The sequence below is a fragment of the Candoia aspera genome, chromosome 1 (assembly GCF_035149785.1).
Source record: "Candoia aspera isolate rCanAsp1 chromosome 1, rCanAsp1.hap2, whole genome shotgun sequence".
Lineage (NCBI taxonomy): Eukaryota > Metazoa > Chordata > Lepidosauria > Squamata > Boidae > Candoia > Candoia aspera.
In genome coordinates this window covers 269465836-269482585 of record NC_086153.1, presented here as the reverse complement: position 1 = coordinate 269482585, position 16750 = coordinate 269465836, and the positions used below count along the sequence as shown (strand labels likewise).

The 16750-nt window shown below is 38.1% G+C and overlaps 1 protein-coding gene across 2 annotated transcripts in view; it reads right to left on the bottom strand.

The window, feature by feature from the left end:
- TSPAN18 (tetraspanin 18) overlaps positions 1 to 16750 on the bottom strand; it is a 172587-nt gene that overhangs the window by 63734 nt on the left and 92103 nt on the right. For both annotated transcript variants that reach the window (XM_063289644.1, XM_063289645.1), the window contains exon 3: positions 16580 to 16711. The gene's annotated coding sequence lies outside the window, so the exon portion shown is untranslated. The remainder of the gene's footprint in view (positions 1 to 16579; positions 16712 to 16750) is intronic.

Below are 16750 nucleotides of genomic sequence, written 5' to 3'. Positions count from 1 at the left end.
CTTCCAGCAATAAGGAGACCACAAAGAGGGACTTCCCATCGTCTCTCAAATGGAGACCAGTTCATTGCTGCTGCTTGTAGAATACAGAAGAGCAATAAACATTTAAAGAAATCTGGCACAAGTGTCTCAATTTAGCACAGATTAAGGCCAAAGTCCTAGCTAGTTCACCTAAATCACAGTTTCCCAACCTTGGCAGCTTTAAGAAGAGTGAACTTCAATGCCCCGAATTCTGCAGCCAGAAAGGCTGGCTGGGGAATTCTGGGCATTGAAGTCCACCCATCTTAAAGCCGCCAATGTTTGGAAAGACTGACCTAAATATTTCATCTACAGTGAAATTGGGAATAGTTCCACTTGTATACCGGGGCATTTACGTCCTTTGGCTGTTCTTCCTGTAAAATTGCTAAATTCATATGAAAAGACTTTGAGTCACAAGAAAAGTTGGTGGTGGAATGCAATAATCTGAAACATTTCCTGGAAAGGCCAAAGTAGAAGATGCTAAAGGCTATATGTGGGATTGCAGACCAAATGTTCCCACACTTGATCTGGGTCCCATGCAATAAAGAAGTAGCAACTTGCTTTTACTGGATATTTATTTCCTTCATTATTTAAGAAAAGTTAAATAAAACTTCTTTCCTTCAAGTTGAATATGAAAGCTTTTTGCTACTGCCTTCTTCTGGGATTTTTTTTTCAACTTCCCAATGTAGCCTATAGCCTCTGACATTTCCTGATGGAAATTCCTGATGGTCTCCCATCTGAATTTCCCCTCTAAATGTCCTGATAGTCTCCCATCCAAGTATCAGAGATTTATCCCTTTATTGCAAGTACACTGCCTTTCCCTGTTACTCCAACTTGCCATACAATATAATTCTTCTCCCAATTGTTATTTCCAGGATTTTCATTACCTCAGCGATAACTGTGGCTGTATCAGATTCTTCCTTGTTTGTGACTGTGTTAGAAGAGGTCATGGGAGACACCAGTCCTCTGAGTGACTACTTGTAGGATACAAAAGATCTGGTGGCTTAAGAGCCTGTACCAAGACCTATATTTCAGAGGAAAGATGTGGCATAAGCCTTTTCTGTCCTAGGAGAAAATGCCTCCAACATGATTCAGTGTGCTAAAAAAATAGTTGACTGATTCTTCCCAAGTAGCATCTCTGTAGTGATAGCTGCCTCCCTTGTGCCAGAGGTAGCAAAGGGACAAATATAGACCAGCTAAAAAGAATTATTCCCATTCCCATGGACTTCAATTAAAGCAATAGTTTTACTTATTTATTATTAAATAGCACCTTCCATTTATCCATCTCTGTTCATTGAGGTTCTTTGCAACAATTATTGTTTTAATTCCTAGTAGTTTACCTCCACAGGTATTAAATTCTCCTTGTACTACAGTATAGCTTTATTAATAGCCATTGGCTGGGAAGCCACAGTCATCTTTAATTTAAATCTGAGTTTAGATTAATGAGCCTATTGTCAGTAATCAAGGAACTCTTTTTTAATGTTGGGACCAAATAAATATCATTCAAAAATTTGAGGCAAGCATGCTCCAGTCATTGTAGGCCTAGGAATGGAAAGCTGTTTCCCTCCACCCTCTTTTTTTCACACTCTTACTCTGTCCCTAGGTGGAAAGTATCACATGTTACCTATTCAGCATCTTCTTCCTTGCAATTTTTCTGACAATGCATTAGACCGAATGTGATTCTCAGACTGTAGCTTGGTGCTAGATTGACCACATCTACGAGCAAACTTGATTTTCAGCCATTAGGCTGCCTGCTGTCTATAACAGGGGCCTCAGATAAATACACACACACACACACACACACACACAGACACTATATACTGTATTTTAAAAAAACCCTTAATGTAAAGATAAGACTGAGGTCTGGGCAGAGGGATGTGTTTCATCCACAGGAATCTTTCAAGTATGGTGCAGTGTGTCAAGAAGACCTGCTTGAGTGTGACCCAGGGGAGGAGTTCATAACATTTGAGTAAAAGGAAACCATAAGCTTACAAGCGACATCAGGTATAATTTATGCAGAGAGCGGCCTTTCGCTACAATCAGCCACAAACAGTTCTTGAATACATTATGTCAGGAATGGGGGGGGGGGGGGGTATTAGCCTCAAGGTACCCAGGTAAGAGCTATGCTGAATGAATGGTAGGATTCCCCTCAGTATCCAACTACAGAACATAGAAGCAGTAACAGCCTTCCAATTCTTTTCCAGTAGGTTGGAGCTCTTCAATCCTCAGATTACAAAACATACAATTAAATGGTGGTTATTGTAAAATGAAATGAAAATGAATCTTTTTAAAAAATTGATCAATGCTCCAAATGATCTGAAAATCAGAAACCTAAAGGAGGTATAAACCAATTGTTGGAAAAAACCTATAATTTCCCTTTCTTCCTTCATCAGTTGGTTATAGCCTTCCTATCTCTCCTTATACTTCAGATGTCAGGCACACAGCATTTATTTTCTGAAACTATGCATACTGATAGTTCCTGGAAAATGCTATGTAGCATGAACACTATTTTTTTAGCTGTAAGCCACCCAGAGTTATTTGGGAATTGGGAAGCCTATAAATGAAAAAAATAAGTAAATAAAAATGTTACCTCATTAATAATATACCTAAGATGTATATTTGATTTTGCAGAGCATCTTGTTGTTGTCGTTAGTTGCCATCGAGCTGTTTATGACTCATGGCGACCCTATGTATAACAGAACAAAAGGCTGTTCGGTCTTGCTCCATATGCCTGACTGTTCCAATGTTTGCATCTATTGTTGCGGTAACTGTATCAATCCATCGCATTGAAGGTCTTCCTCTTTTCCGCTGGGCCTCGACTTTACCAAACTTGATGTCTTTCCTGATGATGTGCCCAAAGTATGAGAGTCTAAACTTAGTTATCTTCACCTCTAGGGAACATTCTAGTTGCATTTCTTCTAAAACTGATTTGTTTGTTCTTCTGGCAGTCCATGGTATTTTCAAGAATCTTCACCAACACCACAATTCGAATGCATCAGTTCTTCTATCTTCCTTTTTTAATGCCCAACTTTCACAGGCATATGTGGCAATTGAGAAGACCATGGTGTGAGTCAGATGCACTTTGTTTTCAAACTGACATCTTTACTTCTGAAAACTTTAGATAGGTCTTTGATGGCAGATTTTCCCAGCACAATACATCGTTTGGTTTCTTGGTTACTACTTCCCTTGGCATTGATCATTGATCCGAGTAGAATAAAATCATTGATAACTTCAATTTCTTCTCCATTTATTGTGACATTGTTTATTGGTCCATTTGTGAGTATCTTTGTCTTCTTCACGTTCAGGTGTAGTCCGTATTGCTGACTACAATCTTTTATCTTCATCAGCAAGTACTTCAAGTCTTCTTCACTTCCAGCAAGCAAAGTTATATCATCTGCATATCGCAGGTCGTTAATGAGTCTTCCACCAATTCTGATACCCCATTCTCCTTTGTACATTCCTGCTTCTCGAATTATTTGTTCAGTGTACATGTTGAATAAGTAGGGTGAAAGTATACAACCTTGCCGCACACCTTTTACAATTTTGAACCACTCGGTACCATCATTTTCTGTTCTGATGACTGCTTCTTGATCCATGTACAGGTTCCGCATGAGTACAATTAAGTGCTCTGGAATTCCCATTCTTCATAATATTAACCATAACTTGTTTTGGTCCACACAGTCAAACACCTTTGTGTAATCAATAAAGCAGAGGTAAATGTCTTTCTGGTGTTCTTTCCATTCAGCCATGATCCATCTGATATCAGGGATGATATCTCTCGTACCATGTCCTCTTCTAAATCCAGCTTGGACTTTTGGTAGTTCTCTGTTGATGTAAGGCTGCAATTGTTAAGAGCATCTTAGGAATGACAAAAAGCAAAAGCTTGCTCATGGCTTGTTCTCACAGTATTCTTTACCCAAATCAGCAGCTTTCTGCATAACTGCTTTAGATTTTCCGTCTATATACAGAAGCCCATTTCCATGAGTAGATTATTATGAGACTAGGTATTCTTCTACAAAATAACAGTAGTAGTAGTAGCAGTTAATAGTAGTAGGTTAAAAAAACCTGTCTCTCCCCCCCGCAAAAAGGTTAGTCTGAAAAAGAACTTCCAAATCCAAAACTATCCAACACAGATCCCCAAAAACGTTGAGTTCAAGCCCACATTTGAAAACAACTTACCTTTCAGGGCACAGAATAATTTTCATTTCCCTAACTAAAACACACATTACCTCTGTGTTGGCACAGTAACAGATAAAAGAACTCAACTATTTCACATGATTCTGTTTCCTTTAATGTTGCGAAGTTCTTTCAGATCTAAGCCAGAATGTGATTCACTTTCATTATCATAAATGTTTCTAGGAACGAATATTTTATTTTTCTAATAATTCCTAATGGATAAAACAAATAGATTAATCAAATTATTATATCAACAATACTTGCTTACATTAAAGGATGTGTGTACTGTAAGCTGTCCCACTTTTAACTGGATTTTTCTTATAATTCACCTCTCTTGAGATTTCATGTGTTTGATCATGTCCTAAATATAAATATCATTGCATTTTTACTGCTGGTTTGCAGTGGATCCAGCACTGAAGAAGATCTTTATGAATATTAAAAGAACGTTGGGCTGTTCTTTGTGTCTGAAGCTGAAAAGCTACTTCAGAGAGTGTGTGGGAATGCATGCTGGTGCCTCCCCAAAGAAGCGGTATCTTCTCCTGAGCTCTCATTCTGAAGCACTTTGGTGCATCCTGTTGGAATCTCTTTATTTCAAACATGTATTTTTCTGGGATTGTGTGATTACTGTGACAGCCCAGAAAAAGATGCAGCGTTCTTTAAGGGGCCCCCAAAGGGTAAGCCATATGTACTCACACCTACTTGTCAGCTTTGGATTTGAAGCACCATTTAAAGAAGTTTGAGTGATACAGTGGAAAAACAAAGATCTGGACCAGAAAGACTCTTCAAGGGATGGATAAATCAGTATATTTTTAATGTATGCCAGTCTGAGTTAATTCATTCATCAGTATGTTCGTATTTCTACATCAATCTACCCACATCATACACACACACCTTAGTGCTTTAATTTTTAGTTTCATATTTTAAAAATATTTGGTATGCATTTTACTGTACAGTCTCTCTGAAATACAAAAATAATGTTTTAAAAAGATTGCATCCTAAAAAACACACATTTTTGTATACGTTTTGGAATATGGTAAAATTTAGGGAACTGCAAAAATGAAAGGAAAGATTATTTCTAATTCCTAAATTAGATTTGAAAAAGCAGACTGGCTTAATTGGTTCAAAAGTGAAGACAGAATGAAATCCCTAACAAAAACAATTCCACTTCTTATAAGAAGGTTGGTTGGTTACTCTTTCCTCAACACAAAGGAATATTGAATTCTATGACCATACAAAGCTTGCAAGGAGTGCTATGATTTGATAAAGCTTTAAACAAACCCTCCAAACTACTTCTTGAAGCAAAGGAGGCCCTCTCACTTCATCTTCTTTTAAACTGTGATAATTCCATTTGCCTCAACGAATATATCTACCACTGCATAAATATAATGGTATCTATCCAACATTGCTCATGTAGTATCATCACCAATGTTTCATTAGGGATTATGTCTATGAGAAAATGCGCTAGATTAAGCATAAAGGCAACAGAAAGAGTTATATCATTAAGCAAGACCTTAAAAACAGAAGCTTCTAAAACCTTCCAGGCCCTTATTTTATCTGATCTGGAAAGACCATCTTGCAGTCCCTTCCCCAGGAAAATAGGGCCATTAAAGTGAAGAAGAGAGGAAAATAACAAAACAAAGGGAACATTTAAAGCACTTAAGGTTTAATATTGAAAGTGGGAATTGAGTTTCTGATTACTAAGAGCAACAGGAAGAAGATAGCTAACAGCAAGGAAACAGATTTCTTACCTACATATAGACCTATAACTCTATTACTCTTTGGGGTAAGCAATGTTATACAAAGGACAGTGAAAGAGTAAGTAGTGCAGCAGGGATATAAATTCTGTATCAGCATTAAATTGTTACTGACTGACAGGTGTCCTATCATTCGTGCATTGCAATAAAGGTTTAGTTCCTACCTGTGTGATTCAAGGCTCTGCCTAGCACCTGCCTGACAAATTGCCTTCTAAACAAAGAACGTAACATTTATAACTCTGCTATACATTCCTCCCTGTATATCAAGTCTGCCAAGGAATAAATTACGAATTTCTAAAAGGGTTCTAAGTTGAAGTATTTTTCTGATCTTTTCCTTACTAGAGTGGAACCAGTGGAACAATAAATACTGTTCTCTGGTAGGGAAAGCTGACTTGAGAAGAAATATGAGGGCCAGGAGAAGTTGGTGTTGTACTGATAGCTTCACTCAATAAATATACAGTATACTGTATATATAAAACCTCAAAGCAAAACTGTGCTGTTTCCTGAAAATGGATTCACCACTCCAAACTCATCAATCCAGCAAATGTGAAATCATATTTTACATGAATACAAGAAAAACTATCTGCATGAGCTGAGACTTTGTTTTGGCAGAATCACAGGGAGAGCTATTCTAGGCTTCAAGTAAATGGGGGCACAGATATCCTTAGGCTTCTGACAGACGTACCAGGAGAGAAGGGGCCAACATTTCTACCCCTTTTCTCTACCCAGTTTGAAGTCCCCTATGGATTCAAGAGGGCTAAATAGTAATCTAAGTGTCTCCAGTCTGAAAAGAACACAATAAGCGCACACACACACACACACACACACACACAGTGAGCAAAACAAGTCCATTACAACTATGATTCATGAAGTCCTATCAGTTAATAATCTCTCGTTTCTGGATCAGATAAACAGTACTGAAGTGCACATTAACCCGATTGGCAATACAACTTGCCTAGCTTACAACACTCACTACCATTATGCTCTAATTCCCATTTCCATATTTTTTTTCCTAGCTTGGAATGTAAACTGAGATTCAGAGCATCCAGAAGTCAACTAGGAATCTTCAGAGATAACATTATAATGCAGTGTAATGACCACTGCCAGCAAACTACATTTCCCAGAATTTCTTGTGCCTAGCACTCTACCATTAGCATACCTAGTACAGTCTTGGAAGGAATAGTTCAAAGCCATGTTCTTACCTGCAGTTTTTGTTTCAGTTATATAGTGAACACTGCCCTTAGTCTAAAACAACATCATCCAGAAATAGCATTATCTTATTTCAAGCCGTTTGTCACAAGTAGATCTAGGTGATAAAATACTTGGCACATAACAGGGATCACACACCATGTCCCCAGGCCAATTTTACAAGAGTGGTACCTTAAAAATATGTAGTATTGCTCATGAGAGCCACTGCAGGAAAGCAGCAGCAGCAACATCTGTGGATGGACCAGGTCACAAACTTTACTGTATACTACTGTGCTGAATGATTTACTAACATTTGTTCCAGCTTGTTGACTCTCTTTTGAACAACATTAATCAAATATTCATGTAGAAGCCTGAAATATATTTCACATGTTTCCACTGTGCTTTAGTTCCCATGACATTTTAAAGACAACAAGCTAATGTAATTGCAGATACATATATCAACTTATGTGCAGACACATACACGCACAATATTAACTATGTCCAATGAGGTCTAATTACAGAATTATTTCAGATTTCCTAACTTTGTGTACTTACATTTTCCATGAAGAACGAGCAGAATAAAATATCATGCTTTAAAAATAAGCAACACAATTATTCTACTTTGGCAAGGGATTTTTTGAAGATAGGTCATGATCCTACATCATTCTATGGAAACTAAGGCACTTAACAGCATCCAGTAATTGAGTTTTAAAACTCAGGTAGAACATGAAAAATTGTGCAGAAGCAAAGGTAGTTATGACAAAGGAGGTTATTTCCTAGTAACATAATCTAATCTCAGGGCCATTACTACCAGTATGCCAATAATTCATGACAACTCCCAATTCAGTTTTGAAAATTGTAAAGTTCTTCAGAGATGGAATAGCTGCTGATCTTCCATTATTCCTTTCAGATCTTATTTTCACTGATCATGTATCACTAATCTCTTCAGTATGAATTAAATGGCTTTATTTCATTTTAAACATTAGTCAACTTTGAAAATCTCTTTGACCCATAAAACCTATTTGACAGAATATACTGTCAAAAAAGATTGCATTCACTATATAAAAATTATTTACATATGGATAAAACTGCAGTCAGCTCACTGTGTCTAAGATTATCAAATCTTCTTCTGATGGACACTGATGTATTTAAGACTTTAGGGATGCAACTGGAATTCTTTAAACTACCACTTCACTACCCACATGAGAACTTGTTGAAGATACTAAATCTATGGGGCCATGCCAGGACTATGGATAGATTTAATTGTTGTCATTCATAGCTAAAACATTGATTCTCCATCTGCAGAGACAATATTAATATTGCCTCTACAGATGGAGATTTGATTCTGCTTTTAAAAATAACTACAAAATAACAAAATGAACACATATAACCCTGTAAAATCATCAGCCCATGTTTAATCTCTGGCTTCCGGTATATCAACAGAAGATGCACCTGCCTTGGGATTCTGAGACATGGGGCCAGGCTCCCTCTTCCTTCCTCTTCCTTTATGACTCACAGGACCCCAAGAGAACTGACAAGGGAGGAGAGTTATAAAAGGAAAGATGGAGTGAAGAGCTATTACTGCTGCTACATCACTTCACCTACCATTCTCAAGTCAGCTGTCACCTCTGCAAGAGTAGCAGCAGCACTACCATTTCCAGTCTCCTCAGCCTTCTAGGCTGGATCACCTGGAAGCAATATAGGGAGGGGTCAAATCATATGGTGGAAGTAGAGCCCTTGGTGGCCACTTCCTGGTATCCGCTCAGATTTGTTGTTGTACTGAGGATAAAACAGCCACGTGACCTTCATCTTCCTCCTGTTTTCAGTTTCCGGAGCTGGATGGGAGACTCAGCACCGACAATCTCTCAACACCTTGCTCCAAATCTGTAATGGTATGTGGGAATGACCTTGAGAGATGGGGCAACGAGATCTAGCTAGGGATTGGTCAGATAAAAGAGAGCATAGCCCACAGCTGCACAGTGGGCAGAGCAAGAGGCTCAGAAGGGACCGTCCCTAAGTTCTCCAGCTGTAAATCTGACGGCAGGAGAATTGTACTTTCAGACTTGCAAGATTCTGTTAATGTAGCTTTACAGTAAAATAAAATTAGTTTATCTAGATGTGTTTCCTGTCTAGTCTACTGGTAAGGCTGACAAAATCACTGCTAAAGGTATTGGGGGGGGGGATCTGAAAGATCTGCCTGGAAGCTGAGAAAACTGTGCTTACATCCTTGCTCCTGTCTACATAATAACAGTGATGAAGTCTGGTGAATTGAGGAGGATATACCAAGATGAGATATCACGATCAAGAAAGCTTGTACTTGTCGCCACCTTATTTCAGAATGACACGACACTTGATCAGAGCCTGTGAAGGCTTTAATTTAATAATTTATTTATTTTATTTTATTCAATTATTAATTAATTTAATTTAATAATCAACAGTCTATGCTATAATATAAACAAGGAATCCAATGCCATTATTATTATTATTATTATTATGAGGGACACCCACCATCGTTTGCCTCAGAGATCCACACCTTGTTGAGTAGCAGCTCAATTCCTCAATCTGTCCCTTTCTATGAGCTTATTTTCACTTGTTAAAATAATTTGAAGGTGTAATCATACATAAAAGGAGCTTATTAACATCCACACATTAGAAACATTTATTTTTTACTGATACCTCTCTTTATATTCCTCTGATAATGATAATGATGATGATGATAATAGATGAACTCCCAGCTATATCAAAGGGGAAAATGTCCACTGTTTTATGAAAAGCAAAGGTGGTTTAATAAGGAAGAAAATCCTCAGAAATTTGTAATTGATTAAAAAATGTTGTAGTTTTCTTCTCCAGTATCACAAATCTGTCAGTAATGCAGCTGCTTTTGAATGGAGTATATAGTCAACATAATAATGTGCTTGTATCGGAACTGAAATGAAAATTATTTTTATCAACATTTGATTCATTGCTGAAAACATCTTGGAAATGTTGAACTGCATTGGCACAGTTTTCATGTTACATTGTTATGAAAATGGACAAATGCCCATTCTAAAAAAATAAAAACATATGAAGAGACCAATCCCAGATAACTATTTGATTGCTATGTTCATCTGCTTTCTTGCTCTGAGTGTCTATATTTCTCATTTAGCTCCCTGCTGCCTTCACCCATCAAACCTTTCTTCCCAATTTGATTTCAGGGCAGAGCTTTAAACAATATTCCAAGTCATTACAAAGCAATGGTTGTGCATACCTCTTCACTATTTCCATGTAGTGAGACCATCAAATCTGGGAAATTATGGAAACGGTAAAAGTATAATAATTTTGAACAATATAATTTGCTGTTGGGAAGATAAGTAAAAAGCCCCATCAGTAAGGCTAAAGAAGAAAAAATAGCACTTAGAGACAATCTATTGGGCACAGGATAGCTGACTAAACTGTAAACAAGGGACTGATTTTAAATTTCATGAATCAGATGCAAATATTATATTGAAGGTCTTATGTATCAGTATCATGCAAGTTTCAGATATCCTGCTTTTTGAACAGCAGATATGACTAATACTGGTTCTGGAAAGGACTGTACTGAATTTCTACATCCATGGAACAATTTGCTTTAGCTTAGAAATCCTTGGTTGCAAAAAAGAGGAAATTCAAGAAAATTGAGATGTGTAACAACTAATAAATGTACAAAATGGTGACTTTCAAGTGTGCCAAAATTTTCATCTTGATGCATAAGAAAAGAGAAAAAAAAGACCGTGTTCCTAAATTCTAGTTTGGCATTATGTATGAACAGCCTATGTTACATGTTCTAGTTTCATATAAATAACTAAATACATTTTAAGCACATAAATAAATTCTTCAGGCTAAACTGAATGCCTGAATATGAAATGGATCTCCCTTACCAGCTACGGTCTCAGCAGCCCACTTTTTTCTCCCCCCACCATTACTGTGGTTTTGAATGTACAAGTCCTTGGCCTCAATTGATTTATCAATCTCTTTTTCTGACCCCCTAAGTCTTCTCATCCTTTCAAATCACTTACTTCAGTCTAGACAAGTAACTACAGTAAAATGTCAGTGAATGTAATGATTTCACCTAGCTGTTCAAACACTACAGCAGCCTTGCTTTGAAGGGAAGAAAAGTGGCAGATTCAAATGAGAGGGGCTGATTCCACACTTGCAGAGCAAAATCCTTCAGAGTCAAGAGCTTTCAGACAACTAGGAAACCACCAAATCACATCACTTTAGAGCTCTACTTCCAAATGGCAGAGTCTGAAAAAGAAGGTGGGGATCTAAGGAATAGTATTCAAATTATCATTTTTTAAATGAGCTATATGAGTTCTATTGCAGAGTACCCATTATTTGAAAGTATGATAATCCAGAATAACATACAGCAGGGGCTGGCAGCCTCCAGATGTTCTTGGTCTATATTGCTCACACTGGCTGGAGAGAGCTGTATTTCAGCAAAACTATGAGGGTAGAACCATAATCCTGCAACTAACAGAACCTCACAGCACCCAGGAAAAAATACATGCTTTCATAAGAACCCCATACATCTTTGGCCCATAACCTACACCTCCTCCATTAGGTACAGGTAAACTAACTATATACTAACCTTTATTTTGCTCCTGTACCTCACCCTGTCACTATATGTCTTCTGCAGCAGACAAAGGAGTCAGCTGTTCTGCACAGCTCAGATGTTAACATTTTCTATAGCTGGAAGCAGGCACCCGACACATCTGGTTATTACGAAGCAATCATTCTATCTTAAATTGCAAGGGATTTCTGAAAAGCCTTCTAGAAACAGCTAAGTTTCCTAATGATTTCAAGCAGTTTCAGTCCTCTTCATTCTGCTCAGCACAATAGTGACTTCATTGTAAGCGGCAACACCTACTGTTGCAGAAAATGTTGATCAATTCTGTGTATATAGGAGGGTTATTTTTAAAATACACTAGTTTATTTATTCATCTGCAAGATTTGTATGGCTGCCCATCTTAAACATAACTCTGGGTGGCTTACAACAACAACATAACCCAGTAACCATAAAACCATACAACCATGAAACAAAAACCTGGCCTCAATCATCCCCTTGGGATGCCCCACAAAACTCAGCTCCAGATATCCTCATTCTATCCCAGTGCCTGGTCTTGATGGCCTGCTAAAAGGGCGGGGGCCTGTCCAATCACCAGGGGGACAGTGTTCCACAAGGTAGGGGTAGCCACGGAAAAGGCACGCTTCTGAGGACCCACTAGATGGCAAGATTTCAGGGACAGGACTTGGAGCATGCCCACCCTATCTGATCCAGTGGGACAGGCAGATATTCTTTGCACGTCCATACTTAAATTTTTGATGATAACCCAAACATAAATTTTGGGATTGATCTTTTAAAGATAAAAGCACTATTCTATACAATTTCTTAACAAAGCACTCAAACTGCAATGTAAAGCTTATCCAAGCAAACGTAGTCACTCACAGGCTTAATTAAACTTGGGTAAGTCCTCAGAAGGTTACTGTTATTACTGTTATTAAAAGGTGCTAATTTAACTCAGCAAATACGCTAATCTATTCTGTAATCCACCTCACTTTGTACATGTATGTGTTTAGATTGCATAAAATACACCAAAAAAAAAAAAAATCACGACATGTAGCTTTCCTACAAGCATTCCCAACTTGTAGGTCAATTTTACACACATCCATTTGCAATTTTCCATTTCATTCAGTGGGACTTGCCATACTTTAAGCAAATTAGATTAAACTTGAGTGAAATCTGTTAAATGAGGCAGACAGAGCAGTGTGAAACTTCAAATGGAACAGGTGCTTGAAGTTGCTTCCAGAAGCAATGCAGTCTCCTCACTTCTAAAAGCTAAGCAAAGTTGTGCTGCTGTAGCTCAGTTATCTTTTTAGCCACTTACAGCCTTCCCTTGCAGAACTGTGCACTTGAAAAAAGACTGAGAGGAGCCTTCTCCCATAGCAACGGCTGAAAGCACTCTAGGGTGGGTGGCTTTGGCACACACTGCAGGTTCAATACATAACCAAAATTGTGCCACCTGACCTTCATGTGAGCAGCTCAGCAAGATCATGCAGCAATTACTGGAGCCACACAGCCTGGACGTCTTTGTTGCAGGCCAAACGTTATCCAGGTTGGACAGCGTAATGGGCTGTAAGAATAAACCTGGGGGTCAGGAGGAAGAGACACAGGCAGGGCAATGGTCAGACAAGAGCTATCTCAGCCCACAGAAGGAACAGAGGTAGAGAAAGCATCTCAGAAGGGACGTTCTCTGGAAAGTAAAGGCAAGGGAGGGGAGAAGTGCTTTCAGACTTGCAAGGTTCTGTTACTGTAATCTTACAATAAAGGTAGTGTTAGTACTCATGGTTTTGGTTTCCTGTCTGGATTACCTCGAAAGGCTGACATTCAGCTTCCATACACACTGCAAGCTGTCCCAAAGCTACCCAACCTAGAACCACTTTTGCCAGCGCTGAAGAAGAGGGCTAAAAGGGGCCTTCTCTCACAGCCCTTGCTCAAAAGATTTGAAGCCAGCCCAGTTTTTTCACTGAAGTGAATCAGGCGGCCTCTTCACTTTGCTGAAGCAAATCATAATCCCTCCATGATCCAAATGTTCTCACCGCAAATCTCAGCTGCTTTATACGGGTGTAATAGTAGAGGAACTGCCAACTATATGTGCTAGATATGTGTAAACCTACCATTCTAGGAATGGAACATTCTGGGGAAGTCTAGAACATTTGGCTATTTCTTCTCTGGACCATGCCAGTCCAGTCCTCTTTGGAACAATTTGACAATTCTCTGGAAGTCGTTCCCCTAAACCAGAAGCAGTATGTGGTCTTCCAGATAAGGTGTTCTGGATGAAATGAGATGGTTTCAGGGCCAGGCCATGTCCACAACACCACGAACTATTTCCAATTCAAAGAGTTAATTTTGTAAAAACTACTGGCCACCCCCATAACAGCTGGATAAGCATGATCTAGAGAAGAAAATTGAAAATTCCAGAATACAACATTTTGCATATCACAGAGCCTACATAATCATGAGGCTGCTATACATGCTTTATTAGAAATAATCTCTCTTTTTAAATTGAACACGAGGGCACCAAAATGAGATAAACATCAAACTACTGATCCCTCTGCAAGGCATTTGACCTTGATGTTGAACACTAATAATACACTGTAAAACAAAAGGAGGTAAATCATTATTGATCAAGATTGAACAGAAATATTGGATTGTGGCATTTAATGAAGATCTCTTAAAATAATTTAATCTATAGGTCTCTCTGCTTAAGTACAGACTTCAGAAACTTTCACTGACTTTATCAAGAAGTATGGTGCTATCGGCTTTGACTGGCCTTCCCCAACCTGGTAGCTTCTAGGTGCATTAACCTTGCAATTCCCGGAAACCGGAGAACAGGCTTTGGTTAGCTCAGAATTCTACAAATTGTAGTTCCAACTATATGGAGAATGTCAGGTTGGGGAGGACTATTTTAGAATACATTCCTAACCAGTTTGGATAATCCAAGTACTGAAACTATCTCCATTTCAACTTCCATACACAAAGCCTGCTTGTATTTCACAGTTTTAACATTAGTTGGCTTGAAATTGCATCAAACTTTGAGTCCACCCAAAGTTAGTATTTTAAAATCCCATCTACTTTAGAGCATGAGGTTTATGTGGGTACCCTTCTCTCCCACTGAAAGGTAAAATGTTTGATTTGGGATTGATTTCAGTTTACAAAGTGTATTTTTGACAATATCAATTGATTTACTGAGATATTTCTATACCACCCAATCACATATGCATTTTCAAAGTACGAAATTATTACAATTATTATCATTACAAGCTCATTCTAAGGCAGTAGAAATGTTTTTCTAGATTATAAATTTCAGTTCTTAAAATGTTTGTGGCTGCTTTATTGGATAATTCAAAAGGAACACATGGATCCTTCTTAAACTTCTGTGAAGTTGGCTGATTATTTTGGGAGTCCTAACACAAAAAGAAAAAATCCTTCATCTAGCATAGAAGATGGCCACAGCACTCCCATGGAGCCTGCTGTGAGATTGGAGGTAGCACTTCACAAACAGCCACAAGATCAATCTGATCTGTAGCTCTTAGAAATGAAGTTTTTTTCTCAGTACCCATTTGTACCAAGCCTCATTCACACAATATGTCCTAACTTTTTTTCCTGATTGGGAGGCTGACTCCCCACTCTGCCCACAGTTTGCACATGGACAAGATGAGATCAAAGAGAAAGAAAAATGTGCTGGATGCTTTCTCTGTTGGGAATGGCCTACAACCCCAATAAGTTTGGTTAAGTTGAGCTCTTAGTCAACTACCCCTTTTCCCAAGTACCTTTTGAGACCATAATATTCATTTAAGACAACCTGATTTCAGATACATATTAACAGCATACATTTTCAGCAATATGTGAAGACACCACCTTCAAATACATAGTTAAAACTTTCCTCCTCTGCTGCTAGAAGTAACCTCTCCTGGAATCACTATTGAGAAAGGACTAAAAAAATGCCACTTTGTTTAATGTCTAACCTTTAGGCATCTTAAGCGGTACTTCAATTTTACCATTAAATGTACTAAAAATTCTATACATGTTAATATTAGATTGCAAAGTCCTGCTGTTTTCCTTAGTTGAAAACAGCAGCATTAATGTTTCCACACTGACAGCAAATATGATGTATATCTACAGAGAGAATTCCCAGAGGAGAATCCGGGGAAAAATCAAGAGAAAATAATATAGACAACATTTTTTGCTGTGGTTAATGAATAGGTTTCATAAAAGATTATTAAAAACATGGAATGAAGGACCCAAAGAATAAGAAATCCAGCACAGATGAATGGAACTTCATTGGTTCTCCTTGAGTTTTCCAAACAGTTGAAATGAGTGTGTAGAATGGTAATAGTTCCTTTTTTAAGATACTCTCAAAAAATGGTCCAGAGGAGGACCATTTGCATCCGCTAGGCCACATGTGACCCTAGATCTAATTTCATGTGGTCTTTAGCCTAATTTAAAATCTATTAGATCAGCTCAGACATCTGCTAAGATCCTGTCTCTTCCCTGCAGCTTGGAGAAAGAAAGTATTGGGTGGCAGAAAGAGAGACTGTCATTACCCATGGCTTCCTCTATTTCCAAACACCACACAATCCCCATGTACAAAGCCCACCAAATCAATCGGATGTTGGGTAAAGCAAAATGTAGCATTTTTTGTTGTATTGAGAATAAACAATGTCTATATAAATGAGATGTAACGTATAATTTTCATAAACATGTATCTGTACTGTCCCTCTATTTCTGGCTTTGGGTATAGATCTAAAAGGTTTCCAAGCAGGTGCATTTTATGTGATGAAGATACAAACTGCACCATCATCATACCCATGACAATCTTTAATAGCTTTAAAAGCTTAAGAGCAGAAGTTGAGCTACCATCTCTTACCTTAATCTTGGGGGCTAGGTAACTTTGACTTTCAGGTTAAATAGTTCTTCTTTTCCACGAGTCCAGCTGATGTAAGCATGCATTGAACAGGAAGGCACTACATCAGCAAGCTACAGGCAATGGTGCATTGCCCTGTTGGGAATAAATGGGAAGAAAAAAGAAAAACACACA